This window comes from Giraffa tippelskirchi, chromosome 1 (genome assembly GCF_054371585.1).
Source record: "Giraffa tippelskirchi isolate mGirTip1 chromosome 1, T2T-mGirTip1v1.2.pri, whole genome shotgun sequence".
Classification (NCBI taxonomy): domain Eukaryota; kingdom Metazoa; phylum Chordata; class Mammalia; order Artiodactyla; family Giraffidae; genus Giraffa; species Giraffa tippelskirchi.
This window is the reverse complement of record NC_137275.1, coordinates 136,179,058-136,192,782: the sequence shown is the minus strand read 5'-3', so window position 1 is coordinate 136,192,782 and position 13,725 is coordinate 136,179,058. Positions and strand designations below refer to the sequence as shown.

The following is a 13,725-nucleotide window of genomic DNA, read 5'->3' as shown; positions in this document are numbered from 1 at the left end:
AGAGGAGAGTGAAAAAGTTGGCTTAAAGGTCAACATTCAGAAAACAAAGCTCAGGCATCCGGTCCCATCACTTCATGGCAAATAGTTGGAGAAACAGTGGAAATAGTGGCAGATTTTATTTTGGGGGGCTCCAAAATCACTGCAGATGGTGACTGCAGCCATCAAATTAAAAGACGCTTACTCCTTGGAAGAAAAGTTATGACCAACCTAGATAGCATATTAAAAAGCAGAGACATTACTTTGCCAACAAAGGTCTGTCTAGTCAAAGCTATGGTTCTCCCAGTAGTCATGTATGGACATGAGAGTTGGACTATAAAGAAAGCTAGTGCCGAAGAACTGATGCTTTTGAACTGTGGTGTTGGAGAAGACTCTTGCGAGTCTCTTGGACTGCAAGGAGATCCAACCAGTCCATCCTAAAGGAGATCGGTCCTGGGTGTTCATTGGAAGGACTCATGTTGAAGCTGAAACTTCAATACTTTGGCCATCTGACTGATTCAAAGAGCTGACTCATTGGAAAAGACCCCGATGCTGGCAAAGATTGAAGGAGAGAGGAAAAGGGGACGACAGAGGAAAGGGGCAAACATGAAATAACAGGAAGTTAGAACAGGGTAAGGAAGGATATGGGAGCAGAGATGAAGACATGAGGACAATAAAAGAAGTGACTAACCCTGGGCAGAGAGTGAGGATTGAGGAAGAATGAGGTCTAAGACTGGATAAGGGAACTTGAGGTTTGATAGTGGTGGGTATGGCTGATTAGCCTTGAAGAGCAGTGAATTACATGTGATTGTGTTTGAGATATGAAGACAGAAAATGAGTCTTATTCATCTTTGTCCCAAGAGGCTAGCACAACACTGAACCAAAAGAGAGTATTTACTAATGTGTGGCAAATAACTTTGCATACTTTTTCCATTATATCATTGGGGATAAATTGTTAGAAGCAGAATTTCTTGGTCAGAGCATATCTCTCTCTATATATATATACATACATAGGGCTTCCCAGGTGGCTCTAGTGGTAAAGAATCAGCCTGCCAATACAGGAGACACAAGAGACATGGGTTTGATCTCTGGGCCAGGAACATCCCCTGGAGGAGGAAATGGCAATCCACTCCAGTATTCTTGCCTGGAGAACCCCATGGACAGAGGAGCCTGTAGGGCTACAGTCCATAGGGTCACAAAGAGTTGGACACAACTGAAGCGACTTAGCATGCATGCATACATATATACATACACCTACATAGATTTTAGTGAACTTTTAAAATGATTTCTAATATGTATGACCAATATTGCCATTGCTTTAAAATGTACCATGTAAATATACACATATCATTCATATATATGTGTGTATATATATATATATATATACACGCACCGGCAGGTTGTTTTCTACCAGGTAAGTATTGTATATGACCACACCTGAATCAATCAGTGTTTACTGAGAAAAATTCAGTCTACTTTATGTATTCCATACATAAAAGGTTTTAACACAGGGAAAGGGAGGGAGGCTGGCTTCCATAATCACTGGCATTACCAGAAAGCAAAGTTGAGGACAATCTTCACCCAGAATTTCGGCTTGCAGCAACAAAGCCCATGGTTCTCTGTGGGTCACCCCAAGAACCTCTGGAGACCCAGCAACCATCTTGGTCTGCAGCCTCATGCAGACAATCTTCAAGATACACCTGGAAGCCACTTCCAACTCTACACCTGCTCAGGGGACTAACCACAAGTCCAGAGAAGGCTGCCCCCCACCTTTTCTCTTTTTCCTTCTAATGCTCCTACATTTCCTTCATTTACAGACACTGACATGGAACCATGAGAGAGGGAGGTTCTCGGAATTGTAGTTTTAACCTCTCTGTGAGTCAGACAATTGAATACATCATCTTCAGTGAAACACTGGTAATCTAATGAGTGATGTCTCATTGTTAGAAGAATTTTGTTCTTATTCACATAATATAGTGATATATCAAATATGCATGCATGTAAGTAAGTTGTCTTAGTTGTGTCCGACTCTGTGCAACCCCAAGGACTATAGCCTGCCAGGCTCTCCTGTCTATGAGATTCTCCAGGCAAGAATACTGGAATGGTTTAGCAAGCCCTCCTCCAGGGGATCTTCTTGACCCAGGGATCAAACCCGTGTCTCTTATTTATGTCTCCTGCATTGGGAGGTGGGTTCTTTACCACGAAGCACCACCTGGAAAGCCCATACAAAATATTTGGAACTCTGTTCTAGAATGGTGTGACTATGAGATGCAATTCTTGTCCAGAAACAGACTCAGTGCCCCCGCCCACCCAGGATTGCACTTGTGGACACATGTGGTAAGTCATTAGGGCCAATACTCAGTTGCACCTGGTCTTCAAGATAACAAAGCGTCTAGATCTAGTTCACTCTTATTAAGATGTTTGTTCTAGAACCTCCCAAACAGCACAAGATATTTGGTTTGTAGCTGACCTGTGAGCTTCCCTGGTGGCTCAGACAGTAAAGAACATGCCTGCAATTCAGGAGACCCAGGTTCAATTCCTGGGTCAGGAAGATCCCCTGGAGAAGGGAATAGCAAGCCACTACAGTATTGTTGCTCGGAGAATCCCATGGACAGAGGAGCCTGGTGGGCTACAGTCCATGGGGTTGCAAATAGTCGGACACGACTTAGTGACTAACACACACAGAGATGACCTGTATTAGCTCCAGCAACTCTAGGCTATACTGGATGACACTCTAATTCTGGTCCCAGCCTAGGTTCTGCTCTTAATGGTGAAGGTTAAGGAACTGACATACCTGTGTATACACTGATATGACCTCTTTAGTCCAACAGAAACATCTTAAGGGCAGGGATGACATCACCTTCACTCTTACCTCTCTTCCAAAAACAAACAAAAATGATATATGTTACATCCCTCCGGAAAATAGTTCCACAGCATCTCATGTTATTCAAGATAAAACTCTAACTCTTAAGCACTGCATTCAAAAATCTTTACCCACATCCTTCCAACCTATCTTTTGAATTCATCTTCTCATATGTTTTTGACAGAGACTACTTTGTTATGCTTTTCTACTGATGCTCATACAGTCCCTTCTACCTGGAGTGTTATTACCTAGAATATTTTCGTCCTTAAAAATTCCCTTCACAGAGCTCAGTCTGGCACCCTGTGATGACTTGGAGGGATGGGGTGGGGGGAGAGGAGGGAGATTTGGGCGAGAAGGGATGTATGTATAATTATGGCTGATTTGCATTGTTGTATGGCAGAAATCAACACAAATTGCAAGAATTTAAAAACAAACAAAAAAATAATATGCATTTTCCCATTTCAAAAAACCCCAAAACACTCCCCTCACAACTTTCAGAGAAAGCACAATATATCACTCTAGCCTGAAAATTCTCTAAAATATGGCCTCTTTGCCCTGAATTAATTGTGATCCTTATTTCTACAACACCAGTGTGCATTGTCTGTATAGTTTAGTAGCAGTTTTTACACTGAATTTTAATTGTGTAGATAAGATATATATCCTGTTAGATGGTTATATCCTTGAGAGTAAAATAACCTACAATTTAGTCTTTAGATTTTTATCACCAAGTGGATTACGCTCAATAAAGTTTTAATTGTCTGAAATGAATAAAAACTTGACACATGTAATACTTCAGTTTACAAAATACTTCCACATGCATTATTTCACTTAATCCTTATAACAAACCAATGAGGCAGATATCTTTATTATTTCTATATTCTAGAAAAGAAAATTAAAGCGCAAGGATATTTAGTATCTACTCAGCACACCACTCACCATAAATAATCTCTGATGGATGGCTTAATGTAGACAATTTCTCACAGCTCCCTGTGCTTTTACAGAAAACAAAAACTCACACAGTCTTCATTGCTGAACTTGGTGTCAGCAGCCTGTGCTTTCTATATGTGGTTCAATCATTCAAAACTCAAGAATCATATTTTCAATCTTTCATTACAACTTCCTACACAAATATGACTTAATCTACGCTTCTGACCTCATCTTGGTTACCCTTCCTGTAAAGTTAGTATCGTAACACTGATACACTTGTCAAGCCTCCTGAATTCTGATATGATTGAAATAGCATTTACCAACTTTTAGGCATCCCTTAAAATTTAGGGGCTATATAAATGCAAATGTCATTGTAAAAAGATGGGGATGTAGCTATAGAATGTGTTTCTTATTTCAACATGAAAGATTCCCTCTGTTGTCATCGGATAAGATTTTCCTAGTTTGCTGTTTATTTAGATAAAATTATAGGCAACTTTGGTAAAGGATGGAATATTTGAGTATACATATGAATAGAGACAGGCCAGAAAACCTTGAGTATGACTATTTTGCTGAAATGTGGCATACAAAAAGGTTGTGAATAGAAACTGGCCAAAGTTCTAAAAGACTTTCATTCTGCAGCCCAGACACGTTGAATATTCCTAAAGGAATTAGAATTTATGCCTTTTAGTTTCCCAAGTCAGTTGCTTCAGGAACTTCTTGATCAATGGCATGCGTTCTGCATGTTAACTAGCTTCAGTTGTGTCCAACTCTTTGCAACCTTATGGATTGTAGCCCACCAGGCTTCTCTGTCCATGGGTTCTCCAGGGAAGAACACTGGAGTGGATTGCCATGCCCTTTTCCAGGGGATCTTCCCAACCCAGGAATTGAATCCAGGTCTCCTGCCACTCCTGCACTGCAGGCAGATTCTTTACTGCTAAGCCACCAGAGAAGCCCTTCTAGATTAACGGACACACGTTCAAATCTCCAGTCCACTACTGATCTTTATGCACCTCCTGGAGCATTGGCATCTTCCTCTGTAAAGCGGAAATAAAAGAAGTACCCTTCTCCTAGGGTTCTTTCATGAATACCATATGATGAAGAAGGTAAAGCTTAGCACAGTGCCTGAAACATATTCAATGTCCAATAAATACTGTTATGATTCCCTGTGGTGGGAATAAAATAATAGGAGCAACATAAAGAGAATGGGTTCAGAATGCCAAGGAACCAGGCACCCTGCTGACATTTCATCTCTTTCTTACAAAAACTTTGAAGTCAGTTTCTATAGCATCTCCACTTTATAGACAAGGAAACTCTAGTCTAAACAGTGGGTGATTTGGAGGTCTTTCCTGTTGTTTAGTCTCGAAGTTGTGTCCGACTCTTTGTGACCCTATGGATTATATCTGCAGACTTCTCTGTTTATGGGGGTTTCCCAGGCAAGAATACTGGAGTGGGTTGCCATTTCCAGGGATTCCTTCCCAGGGATTGAATCTACATCTCCTGCATCTCCTGCATTGGCAGGTAGGTTCTTTACCACTGAGCCAACTGGGAAGCCCCAATTTGGAGGTCTTACTCAGGCACTATTATCTCTTATAGGTGACATTGCCAATAATTCACTATCGTACAGTCAACTACTTACTCTTTGCCTTTTTAGTCTTCTTTACACAGGGCATCTGTTTTAGACTTCCCACTCTCCACCTGTTATTTTGAAGTCATGCAAAAACTATGCAAATAAGAGATTATTTTCCTTTTAATGCCCTCTGGGTGGATCCTGAAGTCCTAAGAGCTACGAAGCCCACTTGTAAATCATCGCCAACTATCAACCTTCCATCACTTTATCTCTGCCTTACTCCCTGAGCTTTACTGGGTGGAAACTGATTGGCACAGCACTGTCTATCAGCCTGACACTTCAGGGTATTAAACCATGGGGTGAAATCAAGCTGCAGATACTAGTGGCTCCCGCAGGGTTGTGATAAAATTTAAATTACAATTCAGAGAAGACACTGTATACACTGTATGAAAATGCCTGGGCTCTTACATGCAGCGAGAGGAAACTTGAAACCACAGCTTACAGTCTTATTGAACTTGCAGGGCAAACCACGTCACATGAATGAAATATGCATTCAAAATATATAACAAAATGGCAATAGATGCTTCTGCAAAAACTTGCAAAATATTAAATATGGATAAAGGATCTCAGTTAATTTAGATACCACAGGTGTTTGGGTTTTAAAGTGCTACAAGCATTAATATTCATTACGGAAATACGATTTGATAACCAGAGAAGGAACAGGAACAAAGCTTTGGTGATAAGAGGAAATTATCTTCTCAGTGTTCAGGGAACATTTTGCTCTTCATTTTCACAAGTCAGAGTTGACACTAAAAGTTATGTTCCCTTTAGACTGAATTTTCTTCTATAAAAGTGCTCTTTTCATAGCTCTATTCTTGTGTTTTTATTTTAGCTATTACAATATAATTGATTCTAGTCAAATGCATATCATAGACATTATCATTGATAGCTGGAGGGTGTTCAATCCAAGAAACTTTCCAATGGGAAAGAGGAGTCAAGTGAATAGAACAGCAAAATGACTTCTATTAGCTTCTTTTTAAGTTGGAAATGATACATACTCCATTTTCAGTTTTCTGAATCCATGCTCCATTGGGCCATATCAGTTTTCACCTTTAACATCAGCCAAATAGATTTGAAAGGAGATAAATTGAGATTCAAAGGATAATATAGTTTTTGAGGATATAATAAAGCCCACTGAAATGAACTGAATAGCAGCTTGGAGCAGTGTTAATTTTTTTTTTTTTTTAATACATGAAATTGGTGTCTGTTAGAGCCACTTATTTAAAGGTCTTCCATATTTTATCAGAAACTGATACTTGAAAGGATTTATAGCATTGCCGGTAGAATCTTAGAGCTAGACTACTGTGTTTGGGGAAGTATTCAGTTTTAGCTCATTTTCTTTTATATCATATAACAAATGCATGGTATTTTTCCTTAAATACTCACTACAGAAACACACAGAATCCTAACCTTACAATGTCTTAATCATTCTGTTTTCTCTTTCTTACTTTTCTCACTAGAAAAATATGTGGCTTCTAAGAGTAATTATCTGACAGGCATTCATAGCTAGGACTCTTTGGTACATTATATTTGAAAAAAAAAAAGAATAAAATAACTCCTAAAATAAACCTTTGAAGTGAATCAGCTATTTTCTTCTTCCTCTAGGTACAACTAAGATAATTGCGGTATCCAAAGTCCATAACGACATTAGCCCTCATATCTCTGTTTTCTGTCCCTGTCATTGATCTGCCACTCACTAGGTGACCTTGGGCAAGGAGCATTCTTTTGGTACTTCAGTGTGGATTAGGGAACCGAAAACAGATAATTTTTGTATAACCACAGACAGCACTTCAAAGGAGGAAAAGCACTGGGAAAACAGGGCAGAATCTGTTTTATCAGTGGCCACTGGGCTGCCTCCATCCCATGTCCTGATTCTCGCTGGGGAACTTTATTTCAGTGGCTTTGTGCCCAGGTGTATCTTCAGAGATAAGGAAGATCACCAGTGAACTCTGCAGCACTTTGCTGGAACATCTGTCCTGTACACTAGTGTGAACCTATCTATTTTGTGGATTTTAAATTTCCAAGTATCTATTATATGGTTGGAGTTGTTGTTACTGTTTAGTCACTAAGTTGTGTCTGACTCTTTTGTGACCACATGTACTACAGCCTGCCAGGCTCCTCTGTCTATGGGAAGAACACTGGATTGGGTTTCCATTCCTTTCTCCAGGGGATCTTCCCAACCCAGGGATCGAACACTCATTGTAGGTGGATTCTTTACCATCTGAACCACTAGGGAAGCCCCAGGTATAAATGATTGATAACAGCTTAAAAGTCTGCTTTTCCAGGCAAAAATCATGTCACCAAAGACAAGATTCAGGCAATAGCTAGTGAGCAAAAGCTTTTTTGGAGGAAACAAAGATGGCTACCAATTCCACTTATTTGATAAATATCACTTTTATTCTTTCCTCTCCCAAGAAAGAGAACCCCATGAGTATCCCATATATTAAACACACACATACAGACACACACACAAACAGGGTGTGTACTGTTTGCATAGGAAATGGATAAGCAATTGATTTTCACTAGTCTAGTTAATGTGGTCAAATTGGAGGGTATATGCTGATGCAGTCTCCTATGTACTTTCATGGAAACAAAATCACACAGGAAATTAAGATCATCTTAATAGGTGAGGAGATCTACTGTTTGATTTTTATCAGATTGAGGGAGAGACTCACTTGCCTAAACCTCTGCTCTGGAGGCTAAGGTAAGTTGTCACCACTGGCCAGCAGAGATACTGGGCCTGCAGGAAGGCAACAGGCACAGGAAGGGCGCCTGCTGGTCTGGGGCTCCTCTGAGCTACAGTTCTTACCACCAACCAGCATATCCATCCATGGACCTCAGGTTAGATTTTCTGGGATGCCTGCAATAGGCAGGTAACTTGCCAACAGGAGGCATATATTAGTTAATCAAGTAGAAATGCTGTGCGATAAGTTTTCTACAATCAGGAATTGGAGGATGAACCAAATCCCCTGCTGCTTGAGTAATGTTACCTCATCATTGAGCACCTTAGATTTTCTGGGCAAAAGGGATAGCTTAGGCTATTCATTCTCAAAGTATGATTCTCCAAGCCATTTGCATCTGCATGGATATTAGAAATGTAAATTTTTAGAAATGTGAATTATCAGGCCATACTCCAGACCTAGTGGACTATTACAGAAATGCTAATGGCAGTGCCAGTAATTTATGGGCTGGCTCTCTAGATGATTCTGATGTACATTCAAGTCTGAGAATCATCAGCATAGGCAGTTTAATGAAGTTCAGTGAAAAATTTGAAACTAATATCCAGGGCCAAGTCCCACTTATAGCTCATTGCAAGTCACAGAACATAAGGTCTGTTCAGATTTGTTGGGTGCCAAGAGCAGGGCCAATTCTTGTGTCTCAGTGTGTAGAATCATTGGTGAGTAGTGTACACAGAACTGTAGCTTTTACACAGGGCTTAGCAACCATGACTCATGGGTGATATTGAGTTCACTGTGTGTTTTTGTAAATAAAGTTTTATTGGAACACACTCATTTATTTATTATACTTAGTGTCTATGCTTTCACAGAGCAACGGCAGAGATGAGAAGCTGTGGCAAAGACCTTGTAACAGGTGAGGAGAGTTGCATAACGTGACTTGAGAAAACTTGCAAGAACACTGCATGAAATTCCACTATTTGATTTATACCTAGTCTATGAATATGTTAAGTGTCCCTACAATGATTATATAGAGTACCATCAGCCAAAACTGTTGTCTTTTTGGTAATGAACATATATAAAATTGGGCTATTTAGAAGGCTATAGCAAAAGCCCAAGAAGATGGGGCTAGCTTGATAAAAACTGATTGGGAAAGAAAAGAAAGGAAACAGGTTCGCAATAGGACTGGCAAATACATATGTCGCAACTTAACTTCTCATGCAAAAGACAGATATAACCAACCAATCTTAATGCTCCTATTCTCAGAGCCCTAACTGGACCTTATGACTGTTCTCTATACAGTTCTCTAGGCAGCCACTATGGATCTTCTGGAGCTGGTGCTTTAGAGGAACTTATTACCTGGATTCCTGTTCTTGGATTAAAGGATAAAATTGGTAAGGGCTGCCATGAAGTGCTCTCTAGACCTCATGTGGGGAAATTTTGGGTAACCCGGGAGGGTTATCAGGGAGGAGAGATCACATGTGAAGAGTATTAATGAGAAAAGAGGAGATAGAAGGGAAAGCAAATTCCAGGCACTTTTATATACACTGTTTCAATAATCCTCTCTCTATGCTCCCACAACTTAGATACCACCCTCTTTCAGGCTACCCATAGCTCTTGAGTAACTTGCTGGAGGGAGGTAACACAGCCAGTCAGTAATATAATGAAGCACATCCAATTTGACACTAAAGCCCATATTTTTCTGCTACAACTTCTACCACTATACTGGTTTGCCTAAGGCTGCACTATTCTTAAATTTCACATCTGAAAATGAACTTGACAGTATGGCGTATCTGAATTAAGGACTCAGAGAGACAGAGACAGATGGTTAGATGCTAAGAGCAGACCGACAGAGACAGAGAAAGGTAGAGAGAGACTGGCTGGGAACACAATTCAGAAAGTATATGCATATTTCTTTAAAAGGAGAAAGTAAACAACAACAAAGACCTTTAACATCAACCTTTCACTAAGTAAGCAAGATGGAAAAGGCCCAAAATAAATGTAGCCTCTTATACACAGCATGAGAAAACATCTGCTGCCTTATCGTACCCAGGAGACAAGACAAATATTCACGTACAAATCCTTCATTCTCTGGAGAGCATACTAACAGTGTGGTGGCTGATGATAGACAGGAGGAGTTAAAAAATAAACTCTCCCAAAACTCTGGAGAGACAAGATCAGAGGTAGATTTTATGGAGATGTGAGAACTGTCAGGAAGGCCCAGCTACTCTGAACTAGCACCCATCGTGGTACCAGTTTTCCTAAAACAGTATCTTTTGAAAATTATTCCTTTGATCCAAGCAGTGCCCTCTTCTGGACTGCTTTTTTAAGGTAAATAAATTAAAAAAAAAATCACCAGTGATTGAATGACAAAGGGTGAGCCATAGTCTTGCCCCATAAATTTTAATTTTTTCAGTATTATACACAATGCAAAACACCTAAACCATTCTTACTTGCCTTTACAATTGTACCAAATTCTGTCTTATAGATACCATAACACTATGCCAGTGTTAATCAGATGTGTTTCCCAGAATACTCATTCCGCATAATTTTCTTTGATTAACAGGTATAATGATAAAAAAAAAGTAAGTGTAGAAAATATTACCTATTTTATTCCCTTCATAAATATATGGCAATCAGTAACAAGTCATAGATGGCTCTGTGAAGGCCTACAGTAATGGGATTTAACCAATTCTTGCCCAAACGTATATGTCCAACAGTCTTCACTCCCACTCCTCACTGTTAGCATGCATTCGAAAACTGGGATACAGTCCTGGAAGTTGGACTGTCATAATATAATCCCTAGCTTTTCTTTCCATTTACAGATTTTTTTTTTCTTAATCTGAAGCTTTGATGGCTACAAGCATGCCTATGACTTTATTGCCCATTAGAATTCCCTGTGTGTGCATGCTTACTCAGTCATGTCTGACTCTTTGAGACCCTTTGAACTGTAGCTCCCCCAGGCTCCTCTGTCCATGGGATTTTTGAATTACCTGGGAGACTTTTACAAAACAGTTTTGTTGACATTGCTCTGGATCGGTTATTCTAAGGACTGGTGAGGAATCTAGACTTTTATATCTTATAGTCTGAGAAACAACTTAAGAATTGTTTCTAAGATTATATTTTGTGCTATAATGGGAATAAAAAGCTATCTGCCTTAGAAAGCCTGAGTTTTGATCACAAAATGACCTTATCTTGGTGGATTTGATAAAATCAGAGAACAGAACATCACAAATATTAGATTCTTTGGGACTTGCTAGATGTTAGATTCTTTGCATTGCAGTGTAGTGCAGTGCAGTGCTTGTTCTTAGTTGTGTCTGACTCTTTGCAACCTCATGGATTGTAGCCTGCCAAGCTCCTCTGTCCATGGAATTTTCCAGGCAAGAATAGCGGCATGGGTTGCCATTTCCTCCTCCAGGGGATTTTCCCAACCAGGGATCGGGATCAAACCCACGTCTCTTGCATCTCCCGCATTGGTAGGTGGATTCTTTACTACTGTACCATCTGCAAAGCCTATAACAAGATATAACAAACAGAGCTAGTGTTTTAGTGTCTATTTATCTTCTATCAGGAACTCCTGATGGATAAAGAGAGAAGATAAACAGAATTCAGAGATGACTCCAAAGTTTTGGGCTTGCACTATTAGATGGGGAGGACTGTCATTAACCAAGAAGGGAAAGAGTGGAGGAAGAATAAATTGAAGGGGAGGTGGTGAAGATCAGGAGATCAGTTTCTGACATTTTAGGTCTGCGATGCTTACTTTATCCTAGAGTTCATGGTAAAGATCTGAGGTGGGTGTAACTGTTTTAAAATTAAAGAGAGAGAAAAGGATTTATTCATTTTTTGTGTTACGCAAATACATGCATACTTACTAATTTACACAATAGTGCATAACTGATTACTCCTTAACACACGTGATAGCACTATCTTCAAGGCTTTTCCATAGTATAAAATTCTGATTTAATTTTATGCTAAAACTAGTAAAAAATATACTAAGGCCTCAAGACCTATAAGTATTCAGTGTGTGTGTTAGTCACTCAGCCGTGTCTGACTCTTTGCCATCCCATGGACTGTAGTCCACCGGCTCCTCCGTCCGTGGAATTCTCCAAGCAAGAATACTGGAGTGGGTTGCCATTTCCTTCTCCAAAGTATTCAGTAATTGCCTTATAATTCTAAACTATGAGTTGCTTCCTTATCTTTTCCCTTGTACTAGTCACCTAAGACAGTTTCATAGCTTCCAGTCTCAGCTAGCCAAGCTTGTAATTAGTTGCTCTTTAAAATGGGTTCATTAATCCTTTTTAATTTTTCTCTGCTATTTGCTATTGACTTTAAATGTTTCTACTTGGCCCAATATCAGGTCAAATCATTTCTTCTCCTGCTGAGAGCTTGAAACTTTTGTGTGGAAATGAATGGCTGAAGGGCTTTTCTAATGAGCTAGGTTAACTCTTTGCTGATTTTTACTTGGTCACACAGAGCTTCTCTTTGTGTGTGAGTGGACATTATATTTAACTACCCGTTTCTTTCATTGTTCAGATAATTCCTCCTAATAACAAATGACATACAGCATGTCTTTTAAAAGAGAAATTGTTCCTTCTCTCAGGAGCATCATTTCCTGACTTGTCAACATCAAATTTATAAACAGCTCCTTTTTGTTAGTGGCCACACTCTCTCACAACCAGCTCCTAGAGGAGAAGCACTGAAGTGTGAGGGGTGATGGGGCCAGAGGCAAGAGATTTGAGGCTACCATGTTTCCTATAAACCTGCCTGGGAAAAACTCTGCTCCAGGAAAGCAAAATATACTATCGTCTTCTTCTCTATAACCGAAACTTGGGAGGAGTGATTTTTTTTTTCCTACCAGTGTTAAGATGACAGGAATTTCCTAGACATTCTGATGGTTTCTAAGAATAATGTCTGGAAGAGGGGAGAGAAGCCAAGGAAAATGCAGCAACAGTCACCATATCAATAGCATATGATTCTCTATTCCTAGAATTCAGAAATAATGTCAAAGGGATCTTCTAGGCTGGAAAGGTGCCACTTTCATTTAGGTATGCTTACCATGACAAAAATATGTGCCAAGCTTAAAACAAAGGACTTTCAAACTGATTTTTGGAACACAATCTATCTTTAGTTGCTTATAAGGAAAAAAAAATATGTCTTAAGAAATTGTTTAAGATTGGGAAAGGGAACTAGGAAAAGATTTTAAAAAATGGGTCTGAAGGTTTGTATCAGTTAAACAGAGAATCATAGCAAAGATTAGAGGCTTTGTCCTAAAAAGTTCACATTCTGAGGCCAATTTTTGTATTAGCTGTAGGCTGTCCTGCAGGTTCAGAACAAATTTCCTGAGATTACTCTTATGTATCTTCCTAAGCCACACAAAGTGAAAGATAACCAGAGCACCAGTCATTTTTCTAATGTTAATTAGGAGTGAAAGAAGCACAAGTTAAGAGATGATTAAGTTTTAATGCCGCAACAAGTACCTAACATTCCATGGAGAACAGAAAGCTTAAAAGGTGTTGTGATCAAGTCAGCCACTCTTGTTGTGTGGTGTGTATGAACTCACATGGTGTGTGTAAGAAGGGTGGTGGGTAGTCAAGAGGGAAAAACAGAGTGAAGAGATGAGGAAAAGAAACTAAGTGAAACAGTATTTTCTATTATTA

The 13,725-nt window shown here is 39.5% G+C and overlaps 1 protein-coding gene and 1 pseudogene across 4 annotated transcripts in view; one reads left to right on the top strand and one right to left on the bottom strand.

The window, feature by feature from the left end:
• LINGO2 (leucine rich repeat and Ig domain containing 2) overlaps positions 1-13,725 on the bottom strand; it is a 1,356,204-nt gene that overhangs the window by 247,969 nt on the left and 1,094,510 nt on the right. The gene's annotated exons all lie outside the window — the stretch shown is intronic.
• Positions 1-13,725, top strand: part of LOC145516084 (uncharacterized) — a 93,930-nt pseudogene that overhangs the window by 38,488 nt on the left and 41,717 nt on the right.